Genomic DNA, 14,562 nt, shown 5'->3' on the forward strand with positions numbered 1-14,562 from the left:
ACAAAATATGGAAAGCGTATGCATAACCATGGTAGCAATTAAAAGGGAACTGTTTGGAGATTATGGGATACATTCAGTAACATGATAAGAATATTCTTGGAAAATGTGCTGTAGCTGCAACATAAGACAAAAAAATGACAAGGGTTTTTCTAGTGAGATGTCAAACTGGTGTGTCCAAGTGGCCACACACCTCTCTACAGTGTACACTGTTCCTAAGTAATTTCAACACACTTTTATGACTCATAGAAGAGTCTTCAACTACAAGGTGCTTTTTTCTAGCTCTCCTAGCTCTGCCAGTGAAGAACTACAGCAAGCACACATGTAGTTGTTTTGTCTGGAACACAGCCATCACACAATTACTGTTATTGTTTACTAAATCCAAAAACAGTCCATTATAAATGTCAATCTGGGTCAGATAGGCACCATTTGAAGCGTTTTCTATTGCCAATATGACTAGCTAAATTGTAAAATACGATGTTAGGCTTTAACAGGGCAATTCGGAAAATCCGATCACAATTTTGGTGAATGTAGTGAACATTTTGGACTCACAGGTGACAGAATGGCTGTCAGTCAAAACCCATACAAAGCTGTGAAGCAGAGACCTTGACATCTGACGCTACGTATAGCATGTTACTGTGCGCCACTGCATTCCAATTTAGGCACTTATCAGTGTCCAAATCTTCCATTTTCCACCTGTAAACGAGTACGAGTATAAAGGGCTACAGCATGTACACGATATACTGTATACAAAAGTATGTGGACACCCCTTGAAATTAGTGGATTTGGCTATTTCAGCCACACCCGTTGCTGACAGGTGTATAAAACTGAGCACACAGCCTTACAATCGCCATAGACAAACATTGGCAGTAGAATGGCATTACTGAAGAGCTCAGTGACTTTCAACTTGGCACCGTCATAGGATGCCACCTTTCCAACAAGTCAGTTTGTCAAATTTCTTCCCTGCTAGAGCTGCCCCGGTCAACTGTAAGTGCTGTTATTGTGAAGTGAAAACGTCTAGGAGAAACAATGGCTCAGCCACGAAATGCTAGTCCACACAAGCTCACAGAATGGGACCGCCGAGTGCTGAAGCGTGTAGCGAGTAAAAATAGTTTGTCCTCGGTTTCAACACTCACTAATGAGTTCCAAACTGTCTCTGGAAGCAACATCAGCACAATAACTGTTCATCAGCAGCTTCATGATATGGGTTTCAATGGCCGAGCAGCCGCACACAAGCCTTACATCACCATGTGCAATGCCAGGCGTTGGCTGGAGTGGTGTAAAGCTCGTGTCCATTGGACTCTGGAGCAGTGGAAATGCATTCTCTGTGATGAATCACGCTTCACAATCTGGCAGTCTGACGGACAGATCTCGGTTTGGCAGATGCCAGGAGAACGCTACTTGCCTCAATGCATAGTGCCAACTGTAAAGTTTGGTGGAGGAGGAATAATGGGTATGGTATGGGGCTGTTTTTCATGGTTCGGGCTAGGCCCCTTAGTTGAAGTGAAGGAAAATCTTAATGCTACAGTATACAATGACATTCTAGATGATTCTGTGCTTCAACTTTGTAGCAACAGTTTGGAGAAGGCTCTTTCCTGTTTAAGCATGACAATGAACCCAGTGCACAAAGCGAGGTCCATACAGAAATTGTTTGTCGAGATCGGTGTGGAAGAACCTAACTGGCCTGCACAGAGGCCTGACCTCAACCCCATCGAACATCTTTGGGATTAATTGGAACGCCGACTGTGAGCCAGGCCTAATCGCCCAACATCAGTGCCAGACCTCACTAATGCTCTTGTGGCTGAATGGAAGCAAGTCCATGCAGCAATGTTCCAACATCTAGGGGAAAGCCTTCCCAGAAGAGTGGAGGCTGTTGTAGCAGCAAAGGGGGGCCAAACTCCACATTAATGCCCATGATTTTGGAATGAGATGTTCGACGAGCAGGTGTCCAGATATTTTTGGTCGTGTAGTGTACTTTCTTTTATTCTCTTGCTTTGAAATGGATAGAACAATATTGTAGGTTGATATGGATATACACATATTTATCATTTATATCTAAATGCTTAAACTACCTTAAATTAATGATCCTCTCTCTATGAATACTGCCTGGAGTGTGTTCTATACATTTGAAACATTCTAAACTAGTATATACATAGAATTTCTATCTGAGACATTCTGAACATTTCAGTAATGAGTCAGGTGGCGATGTACTCGTGTGGCACTGCGGCTGCGATGATTTCAACCCTCATAACTCTTGTGTCACTATTCTCAGCTTATGCACAGCACAGTCCAACATGTGGCAAACTCCACTGAGGGTGAACTCTTTTTCACACCTGTGTTCAAATAGTATTTGTTTTTCTAAAATCAGCAACGCGCATGCCCTGTCCACGTGACCATATGTCTTTCCCGGCCGTCTATTTCCTGTGTTTCAGGTGTTCAAAATCCACTTGTCATTTAAATTTCACTGGGTTGATTGCTTTCATTTACTCTTGCGACTCTTTCATATTCTTGCTTGTGTCTGTCGTTTTTTCCCGTTAACATTACGACCAAGGAAATGTTTGTTTTGACCTGTCAAACATCCCCCGGTAACGGCTGAGTTGGGCTCAATGGAATATGTCTTTCCGTTGCATCTATAAGAATGCCAAAGATTAGTCTGGGATTTAAGGCATCGTCTCGACACTTCTATCACAAGAAAGAGAAGAAAGATGGGTGTAATTATCTATGTAATACAGTTGAAATGTTTACAAATGACATGCGCTGAAATGAAAGCAACTTCTGAAAATGAACACTCTGATTATAGTGATATTATGTGTGATTTCGCAAACAATGTAAAGTATGTATAGATACTGTAGGTGTAATAGAGCCAACCGTGTTCATTTTTAATCCGATGGTATCCTGCTATTATTAAACCTTTATTTTGACAGGGAAGCCATACTGAGACTACAGTCTCTTTTTTAGATGAGCCCTGCATAAATACATCAAACATACTGTACCAGTCAAAACTTTGGACACACCTACTCATTCCAGGGTTTTTCTTTATTTGTACTGTATTCTACGTTGTAGAATAATAGTGAAGACATTAAAATATGAAATAACACAGTTACCAAAAAGTGTAAAACAAATCAAAATATATTTTATATTTGAGATTCTTCAAAGTAGCCACCCTTTACCTTGATAACAGCTTTGTACACCATTGGCAAATAGATTAATTAAACAAACATTACAATAATTCACTGTGATAATTCAGTGATAATTCTTCCGGTGTTCTCGGCAGTGCACACCACATAAAGAGTGAAAAATAAATCAATACATAATAGTAAATCAGGTTATCCAAGCAATAATTAGAACCCTAGAGCAGTAAAAATAATGTAAAATATATATAGAATTTCTATACAGTACCGTTCAAAAGTGTAGGGTCACTTAGAAATGTCCTTGTTTTTTAAAGAAAAGTACATTGTTTGTCCATTAAAATAACATACAATTGATCAGAAACACAGCGTAGACATTGTTAATGTTGTAAATGACTATTGTAGCTGGAAACGGCTGATTTTTTATGGAATATCTACATAGGCGTACAGAGGCCCATTATCAGCAACCATCACTCCTGTGTTCCATTGGCACATTGTGCTAGCTAATCCAAGTTTATAATTTTAAAAGGCTAATTGATCATTAGAAAACCCTTTTGCAATTATGTTAGCACAGCTGAAAATTGTTGTGCTGATTAAAGAAGCAATAAAACTGGCCTTCTTTAGACTAGTTGAGTATTTGGAGCGTCAGCATTTGTGGTTTCGATTACAGGCTAAAAATGGCCAGAAACAAAGAACTTTCTTCTGAATCTCGTCAGTCTATTCTTGTTCTGAGAAATGAAGGCTATTCCATGCGAGAAATTGCCAAGAAACTGAAGATCTCTTACAACGCCGTTTACTACTCCCTTCACAGAACAATGCAAACTGTCTCTAACCAGAATAGAAAGAGAATTCGGAGGCCCCGGTGCACAACTGAGCAAGAGGACAAGTACATTAGAGTGTCTAGTTTTAGAAACATATGCCTCACAAGTCCTCAACTGCCAGCTTCATTAAATAGTACCCGCAAAACACCAGTCTCAACGTCAACGGCGAAGAGGCGACTCCGGGATCCTTGCCTTCCCAGGTCTTCTCCCAGCCTCTTTTATATAAGTCCCATATCTCAGCTGAATCCCAATCCCACAGGAGTTTTGTTCAACATAATCATTTTGAAGGTGACTGAACTATGATGACTAGTTAGGTATACGTTTTAGTATGAGAGTGAATGAATGTTCTATATCTACAGGATGAAACTAGGCGGCATAATGCCTCAGTTTCAATGACGACACTAGTCACAATGCCTGGTGCTGTTGATAGCTCTCTCTCAGCTGATTCGGTGGTGAGGAGTCAGTACAGGCCTGAGGGGCACAGAGAATAGGTTTTTATCCCATGTTCTCCTAACAAGGCCTACATCCATTACCACCCCTCATAAATTAGCATTAGGTAACCAAGCCTGTGGTAGTTTGGCCTGACCCCCCGCCCCTCCAGTCCTCGCAGTACCATACATGTTAAGAATGTATACTTTGTTCCAGGCCGCACCAGAGAGAAAGTGAGATGTTTTATTGGCCCCATAAATCCGGGAGACGTGGAAGCGATGAACGCCTGGTTTAATTTTCACTTGGGTTCACAGGTTTGTTGGGGTGTAAGGATCGCTTGCATTTGAAATGATGCAGGTCCTTGAGAGCCAGCCGTGGTGATATCAAATACTATGGTGTTGTGTCAACCCATGTTGACTTCATTAGCTAGCTTGTTTTCATCAACCATATTGGTGGCATTTAAAGAGATAGGTCAACCCAAAAATCTAAATTTGCCAGTGGTCTTGTGTCGTATAGATCAGACTATATTGTACTTTCATATACCAAATAAAGTTGAAAGATCATCTAAAAAGTAATATTGGGATAACAACACCAATAATTTAACTTCAAACTGAATTGAACCTTTCTCATACCTATATGTTTTGTTGTTGTCGCTTTTCATGCTAAACCGAAGTAGTATGTTTGATAGAAAGTCTGATGGTCGTCGTCGCAGCAGCTCAGTTGTCAGAACGGAATGTTCACCCCCAGTATACTCAGCAAGTGCTCCAAGCCACACCAGCCCCATTGCATGCTGGATAAAAGCAAGGGCCACAGGATACCACACACGCTTAGTGTGGTGTGAGTATTGTATTACCGTCGTATGACGGGAGGAATGCGGAGCGCGAGAGACGGAGAATGGTTGTATACAGTATATCCCTCTGTCATTGTGGGATATATACGTTAGTGCTACGTTACAGCTCTATTTGTCCCCTGTTGAAGCACACATGATATACGTACTACTGTCCTTTTCACAGGTGACATATGGAGACTAATTGGAGGCAGAGTGTAAGTTCAAGAAGGTTAGAACCATGACCCCCCACCTCCAAAACATGCTCACAGAGAAGATTGTTCTGGAATCAAACTTGTTCGATTTTAAAACATACACTTCTTATTAAAGAGATCAGAAAACATCTATTTGATATAACCCATTTAGTCAATGAAGCCATGTACTATTGCCAAATACAGTGCCTTCAAAAAGTGTTCAGACCCCTTGACCTTTTCCACAATTTGTTACTTTACAGCTTTATTCTAAAATGGATCAAATAAAATTAAAATCCTCAGCAATCTACACACAATACCCCATAATGACAAAGCGAAAACAGGTTTCTAGAATGTTTGCAAATGTATAAACATAAAAAACAGAAATACCATATTTACATTGAGACCCTTTGCTATGAGACTCGAAATTGAGCTCAGGTGCATTCTGTTTCTATTGATCATCCTTGAGATGTTTCTACAATTTGATTGGAACTTGAAATTCAATTGATTGGACATGATTTGAAAAGACACACACCGGTTTATATGTCCCACAGTTGACAGTGCATGTCAGAGCTAAAACCAAGCCATGAGGTCGAAGGAATTGTATGTAAACCTCCGAGATATGATTGTGTCAAAGCATAGATCTGGGGAAGGGTACCAATTTTTTTTGGAAGCATTGAAGGTCCCCAAGAACACAGTGACCTCCATCATTCTTAAATGGAAGAAGTTTGAACCACCAAGACTCTTCCTAGAGTTGGCCGCCCAGCCAAACAGAGCAATTGGGGGAGAAGGGCCTTGGTCAGAGAGGTGACCAAGAACCCGATGGTCACTCTGACAGAGCTCTAGAGTTCCTCTGTGGAGATGGGAGAACCTTCGAGAAGGACAACCATCTATGCAGCACTCCACCAATCAGGCCTTTATGGTAGAGTGGCCCGACGTAAGCCACTCCCCAGTAAAAGGCACGTGACAGCCCACTTGGAGTTTGCCAAAAATACTCTCTGACCATGAGAAACAAGATTTTCTGGTCTGATGAAACCAAGATTCAACTCTTTGGCCTAAATGTCAAGTGTCACGTCTGGAGGAAACTTGGCACCATCCCTACTGTGAATCATGCTGTGGAGATGTTTTTCAGCGGCAGGGACTGGTAGATGAGTCAGGATTGAGGGAAAGACGAACGGAACAAAGTACAGAGAGATCCTTGATGAAAACCTGCTCCAGAGCGCTCAGGACCTCAGACTGGGCCGAAGGTTCACCTTCCAACAGGACAATGACCCTAAGCACACTGCCAAGACAACTCAGGAGTGGCTTCGGGACAAGTCTCTGAATGTCCTTGAATGGCCCAGCCAGAGTCCGGACTTGAAACCGATCGAACATCTCTGGAGAAACCTGAAAATAGCTGTGCAGTGATGCTCCCCATCCAACCTGACAGAGATTGAGAGGATCTGCAGAGAAAAATGGGAGAAACTCCCCAAATACAGGTCTGCCAAGCTTGAAGCGTCATACCCAAGACTCAAGTCTGTAATCTCTGCCAAAGGTACTTCAACAAAGTACTGAGTAAAAGGTCTGTAATAAATGTAATATTTCTGTGTTTTATTTTTAAGAAATTAGCAAACATTTATAAAAACCTGTTTTTGCTTTGCCATTATGGGGTATTGTGTGTAGATTGATGAGGGGGGGAAAGCATTTTAATCAATGTTAGAATAAGGCTGTAACTTAACAAAATGTGGAAAAAGTCTAGAGGTCAGAAAACTTCCCGAAGGCACTGTATGTATGTGTGTGACTCTGTGTGCATATGCCCATTGACACAAATTGTATGTGTGCTTAGCGTGTCCATTTGTGTGCTTGTGTGTGTGGCCTCCACTCCATCCCAGCCCCAGCCTTTGTCTTGTTCTGTTGTTGTGTAAGGGGGGCAGGGGTGATTCGAGGGCTGGCAGTCGCATGGATTGTACTCTCTCTTTCCAGCTCTTTCAGTGGGGGAAGCACATAGACCTAAACACACTATTCTTTTATTGTCATTTTAGCAGGCTGTGAGTGATAAACCACACAAACACTCCCACATACACTTCTCTCACACACACACCTATCAAGAGACCAACAGGGGACTGAAACATGTGAGTGGAAATGTTTTTATTTTACTTGGGAAGGTTTGAGGAGATGGCTGAGATTGGCTTTGCCCACTATTGTAGATTGGAACAGTAGAGTGATTGTAGAGTTTTGTACTTACAGTATGTCTTTATCCATCCTATTGCTACATTCCAATCTACTGTATACAGTATGTAGTCATTTTTTAACCATCAGACCGCGTCAATAGAAGCCCAACAATGTGCATTAGAAGTGATCTCCATAATACCATACCCAGATCACTTTCTGGGGCAGCAAGTAGCTTAGGCTAGGGGGTGGCAGGTAGCCTAGTGGTTAAGAGTTTTGGAGCAGAAAACCAAAAGGTTGCTGGTTCAAATCCCTGAGCTAGCAAAGTGGAAAAATCTGCCGTTCTGCACTTGAGCAAGGTAATTAACTGCTCCCCAGGCATAGATGATGTCGAATAAGGCAGCCCCCTGTACCTTAGGTTAAATGTGAAAGACACATTTTGGTTAAATGCATTCAGTTGTGCAACTGACGAGGTATCCGCTTTAGTCTAAAGACTCTTGAGCAATGTTTTTGCAGGGAAGGCCTGTAATATGCACTGTATTACCCTGTGCTACCAATACAAAATGTAATTACCATGTAATATGCCGAAAACTGAATAAAAAGGGGAACTACCATCAAAGAGTGGGACACTGACAAAAACGTACTAAATGGAGTAAATGCATCCCTCAACATTTTTTACATGCAAATAGCACTTGAGTTCTGTGATATCTGTACTTCTCATGGAATTACATTATTGAGAGCTACATTACTTTCTAAAACATGATTCAAAGACCTAAATGTTTACAAGAGGTATAGGTCAGGTCAGTGCACACAAACAAATAGCGATGTATCAGACGGTTCTGGATGAGGCAGGAAAGCAAAGAGCTGGACACTAGTGGCCACAGGAGCCACAGAGGCCTGTATAACCTTAGGACAACTATGTATGGGCATTACTATACAATAACAATACAGAAATCTAATCATGAGCCATCCTAACAGTCCATACTATATGTAGGCTACTTGGTGTTCTGCTAGAATGTACTGTAAGTGTGTCCTTATCAATATATAACTATATCCTACTGTTTTCCACTGTTTACCTGGGTTCAAACAGGATCATGAGCCACACTTGTTTGAGGGTGCCTGGCATATAACTAATTGTATAGTCCCACAAGTGCAAACCTGCAAACCCTGCCCATCTGGCACTCCTCAAACACTCAAAGTATTTGAAAGAAAACAAGTACTATTTGAACCCAGGTCTGCTTGTTTATTCTGTTTAATAGCTGTTCTAGTAGAAGAACAGTAGAAACAATTCTGTCAAAAAGCACCTGCACCCACCCAGTTGCTGTATTTAGAGACATTGGCATTGCTCCTGTAAAGTACTTCTGCATACATTATAATCATGATTTTTGTAATAACTCATGTCCTCTTTCTCCCAGGTGCTGATCACCATATACTGGCTGGGTAGGAAGGCACAAAGTGAAACGTTCTATAATAGACCTAACCTAAACCTCAAGGCCTTCGAACGACTACTGGGCATAGCAGCAATTTCCAAGGTAAATATATAACCTTACTGTACATACTGTACGCTGTGCTAGGCTAGGCTAGGTTAACACTTTATTCTTCTATAGTTATTCACTCTATTATACTCTATATAACCCATTCTTTTTTATGTTTGCCCCTTTTAGTAATTATATTTCTATGTGTACGGTATTAGTAGCCTGGTCCCAGATTTGTTTGTACTGTCTTGCCAAAGTGTTTAACCACAGGAGTTTGCATGACGAAGACAGGCTACGGTATTAGCAGTATTCAAAGTAAAGCTGCCTCACTGTACTTCAGTGGGCTAGTTAAGTTTGGGGTCCATCAATTGATAGACATTCCATTTTAATTTGGTAAATTCAGGAAGTGAATTGAAATTGCAATTCAAGAATGGAAAGGTGTCTTTTAGTTTCAATTTGGATTTTTCAACACTTTAATTGGAATTTCCTTCATGAAACTGAATTGAATTGGAATGGATCTCAACCCTGACGTACCTGTACATTGTTATTCAAACTACAGTTTTTGTGTTGTGTGTTACCATGTAATGGTTTGAGTAATCAGCATAGCTACAGTAGGAAACAAATCGTATGAATGAAATCCTCTTTTACACTCACAGCCCATCACATCTCTAAATCCTTCCTGCTATTTTAGCTATGTGTTGAGGAAGCCAGCCCATTGGCCGAGGGGCTTCAGGCTCAGAATACTTGACAGTCTGTACTAAAACCATAGCAAAGTTAAGTCATAACTGATCCAATCTCCTGACGCAGCTATTTTAATCTTGTTTACTTCAGAAGCCCATAGGTCACTTGGTACATGCATAAAAGTGTGTTTTGGTGTGTGTGTCTGTCTTTTCACATGCGTGTTTGTACGTGTCGTGACGTTGTTGACTTTTACAGTTTGGTTTGTTTGTAGTTAGATTTACCAAGCACATTCAAGCCCTACGATTACATTCAATACCATGGGATTTTATACGATTAAAAACAGGCAAAAGTGATGATTCGTTAAAGTGATGGTTAGTTACAACATGTTCCATGCGTTTATCTGTTCCAGTCTGAGCTCAGTGAAGCGATGTTAAGCCAAGCTCAGTAGGGAATAGCATAGAATAGCATAGAATAGCATTGTTTAGCCCTGGATTCAAAGTCAATTATTGATCTGACATTGTCTGTGTCCGATATGGCACCCTATTTCCTACATATTGCACTACATTTGACCAGGGCCCATAGGGATGTGTTCAAAAGTATTACATTATGTAGGGAAACGGGTGCCAGTTGGGAACAGAGGCAGTTATTGTTTCATAGAGAGCGGCTGACAAGTTGTTGCTTGTTGGGAAGCAGGCTGGTTAGAGAGGCTCTAGGCGATTTTTTAATTTTTTATTTAACATTTATTTCACTAGGCAAGTCCATAGAACAAATTCTTATTTACAATCACGCCTACCAAGAGGCAAAAGGCCTCCTGTGGGGACGGGGGCTGGGATAAAAAAAAGTAGGACAAAACACACATCACAACAAGAGAGACACCACAACACTACATAAAGAGATACCTAAGACAACAATACAACATGATAACGCAACATGGTAGCAACACAACATGACAACAACATGGTAGCAACACAACATGGTACAAACATTGTTAGGCACAGACAACAGTACGAAGGGAAAAAGGGTAGAGACAACAATACATCACGCGAAGCAGCCACAAGTTTCAGTAAGAGTGTCCATGATTAAGTCTTTGAATGTGTAGATGGATATAAAACTGTCCAGTTTGAGTGCTTTATGCTAAGCCAGTCTTTAGCCTGTCAACAGTTATCATGGTTGTCACCGTCACACAACGCATGGCTAACTGGGTTGTGCTTGTATGAGTCAGAGTGGAAAACACTATGAAGTATGTGTGTGGGGAAGGTGTGTGTGTGTGAGTTGTCATGTACACAGTGACGATAACCCTAAAGAGTTAAATGACATAAGAAATACATCACTCTGTCTTCTTATCAAATAAAAATCCAACAAAATTGTATTGGTCACACACCTATTTAGCATATTTAGCTGTTATTGCGGGTGTAGCGAAATGCTTGTGTTCCTAGCACCAACAGTGCATTAGTATCTAACAATTCACAACAATACAAACAAATCTAGAAGTAAAATAATGGAATTAATAAATATATAAATATTAGATTGAACAATGTCAGAGTGGCATTGACTAAAATACAGTAGAATAGAATACAGTATCAATCAATCAATAAATCAAATGTATTTATGAAGCTCTTACATCAACTGATGTCACAAAGTGCTGTACAGAAACCCAGCCTAAAACCCCAAACAGCAAGCAATGCAGGTGTAGAAGCACAGTGGCTAGGAAAAACACCCTAGAAAGGCCGGAACCTAGGAAGAAACTTAGAGAGGAACCAGGCTCTGAGGGGTGGCCAGTCCTCTTCTGGCTGTGCTGGGTGGATATTATAACAAAACATGGCCAAGATGTTCAAATGTTCACAGATGACCAACAGGGTCAAATAATAATAATCACAGTGGTTGTAGAGGGTGCAACAGGTCAGCACCTCAGGAGTAAATGTCAGTTGGCTTTTCATAGCCAATCAGTATATGTATATCAGCATATGAGATGAGTATGAGATGAGTAAAACAGTATGTAAACATTATTAAAGTGACTAGTGTTCCATTATTAAAATGGCCAGCAATTCCAAGTCTATGTACAATGCCTTCGGAAAGACTCTTCCTAGAGCTGGCCACCCGGCCAAACTGAGCAATCGGGGGAGAAGAGCCTTGGTGAGGGAGGTGACCAAGAAAAGGATGGTCACTCTGAAAGAGCTCTAGAATTCCACTGTGGAGATGGGAGAACCTTCCAGAAGGACAACCATCTCTGCAGCACACCAACAATTAGGCCTTTATGGTAGAGTGGCCCGACGTAAGCCACTCCTCAGTAACAGGCACATGAGAGCCCGCTTGGAGTTTACCAAAAGGTACCTAAAGACTCTCAGACCATGAGAAACAAGATTCTCTGGTCTGATGAAACCAAAATTGAACTCTTTCGCCTGAATGCTAAGCGTCACTTCTGGAGGAAACCTGGCACCATCCCTACTGTGAAGCATGGTGTTGGCAGCGTCATGCTGTGGCGATGTTTTCAGTGGCAGGGACTGGGAGACTAGTCAGGATCGAGTCAAAGATCAACGTAGCAAAGTACAGTGTGATCCTTGATGAAAACCAGCCCCAGAGTGCTCAGGACCTCAGACTGGGCCGAAGGTTCATCTTCCAACAGAACAACGACCCTAAGCACACTGCCAGTACAACACAGGAGTGGCTTCGGGACAAGTCTCTGAATGTCCTTGAATGGCCCAGCCAGAGCCAGAACCTGATCGAACATCTCTGGAGAGACCTGAAAATAGCTGTGCAGCAATGCTCCCCATCCAACCTTGCAGAGCTTGAGAGGATCTGCAGAGAAGAATGGGAGAAACTCCCCAAAATACAGGTGTGCCAAGCTTGAAGCGTCATACCCAAGAAGACTCGAGCCTGTAGTCGCTGCACTACACTTTGAAGTTTGTGGAAATGTGAAACTAACGTAGGCGAATATAACACATTAGATCTGGTGAAAGATAATACAAATAAAAAAACTTGCGTCTTTGAAATGCAAGAGAAATGCCATTATATCACTTAGGAGTCTAGCCGCAATTTAGATTTTGGCCACTAGATGGCATCAGTGAATGTACAACTATTTAGACTGATTCAATGAACCATTGTATTTCTAATCAAATTGTTGTATCAAGACTGCCCAAATGTACCTAATTGGTTTACCAATACATTTTCAAGTTCATAACTGTGCACTCTCAAACAATAGCATGGTATTCTTTAACTGTAATAGCTATTGTAAATTGGACAGTGCAGTTAGATTAACAAGAATGTATGCTTTCTGCCCTTATCAGATATGTCTATGTCCTGGGAAATGTTCTTGTTACTTACAACATCATGCTAATCGGATTAGCCTACGTTAGCTCAACCGAATTTAGTTTGAGTTTATTTTTTAAAGGGACAGTGCATACTAATCAACATTTCAGTAGAAGTGCCGGTTTTAGCCAGCTGGCTAATTTTCAACCGTAGTCCCAGGGCAGGTTAGTAAAAACAATTACAATACAGACAATCAATGAGCACACGCAGAGCATCATTGGACAAGCAAGACATAGCATCAGACAGAGCAACATAGCACAAAAAGCAACAGGACAAAATCCACTACTAACAAGCTACTGACAACAGACGACATGGAAAGCGGCAATACAAGCTAGGGATTATTTCACAAATCTGATTGACCTTTAGCCATGTCTTCATGTTTTTTGTGAAAGTGTGATAGGTGGTGCAGTTATGTGTGTCTGATAGCTGTGTATTCCAGACATGGGAAGCTCTCACAGAAAAAGCGGATTGACTAAAGGTGCTTTTCTTAAGGGAACTATACAGTCACCTCTCATGGCAGGCCTTGTGGATCTACTGCCATATGTTTGGGTTTTTTGTTTAACAAAAGTACTGAGTATAGGGGGAGCCAGGCCATTTAGGATCTTGAATACAAGACATGTCGGTGTATTGCAAAATATTTTCCCAACTCAGGAGCTCATGCTTTCTGAGGATGTAACAGTGATGATGGCTATTGGGCTTCCTATCAACCACTTTGAGAGCCTGTTTGTAGACAGACTGAATGGGTTTTAATGTTGTACAGCAAGCTTGGGCCCAACTAGTCAAGCAGTATGTTAAGTGGGGGAGTATCATAGATTTGAAATACAGTTTTGCTATCTCTGTAGTCAAACACTTTCATATACATCGGAAATTAGCTTGGTTGAATTTGGTTATTTGAATTACCTTTTTCACCTGCTTTTTAAAAGAGAGGTTGGAATCAAGTATGATGCCAAGGTACTTAAAATTAGATACCACCTGGAGCTTCTCCCCTGACACATAGACATCTGGCTCAGTAGCATCTGTTGCCCTCTTTGTGAAGAACATGCAGACAGTTTTTTTCACATTGAGATGCAAACACGAGTCACAGAGCCACTTTGTAACCTGGACCATTACAGTAGTGAGTTCTTGTGCAGCTTGTTGTTTGCTCTTTGCATGCACATATATCACTGTATCATCTGCATACATTTGAACTTCAGACCCAGTACAGACAGAAGGCAGATCATTAATGTACAGGCTGAACAGGAGGGCCCCAGTATTGACCCTTGGGGCACGCCCGCATCATAGCTAAGAGTGGACGACAGCTCATTGCGCACTCTGACACACTGAGTTCTGCCTTCAAGGTATGATTTCATCCATCTCAAGGCATCGGGGAAAAAGTTGAACTTGGACAACTTTGTGATGAGAACCTCATGGTTAACAGTATCTAAAGCCTTCCTTAGGTCCAGAAACACAGCCCCAGCAACGCACCCTTTGGGGACTTCACATTTTCCAGAAGAAAGCAGTTGGACATTTCTGTGAAGTGTTTCGCTCTGAAGCCAAACTGCATGGAGTAATGTGAAGGGC

The 14,562-nt window shown here is 41.4% G+C and overlaps 1 protein-coding gene across 13 annotated transcripts in view; it reads left to right on the top strand.

Annotated features, from left to right (window-relative positions):
- LOC106586043 (LIM domain only protein 7) overlaps nt 1-14,562 on the top strand; it is a 126,379-nt gene that overhangs the window by 42,200 nt on the left and 69,617 nt on the right. For 11 of the 13 annotated variants that reach the window (XM_045707638.1, XM_045707639.1, XM_045707647.1 and 8 more), the window contains one exon: nt 8,956-9,072. The gene's annotated coding sequence lies outside the window, so the exon portion shown is untranslated. Of the gene's footprint in view, nt 1-7,413; nt 7,504-8,955; nt 9,073-14,562 lie in introns of all 13 variants that reach the window. The other 2 variants (XM_045707641.1, XM_045707640.1) reach the window with 1 other exon arrangement.

The sequence above is a fragment of the Salmo salar genome, chromosome ssa25 (genome assembly GCF_905237065.1).
Source record: "Salmo salar chromosome ssa25, Ssal_v3.1, whole genome shotgun sequence".
NCBI lineage: Eukaryota > Metazoa > Chordata > Actinopteri > Salmoniformes > Salmonidae > Salmo > Salmo salar.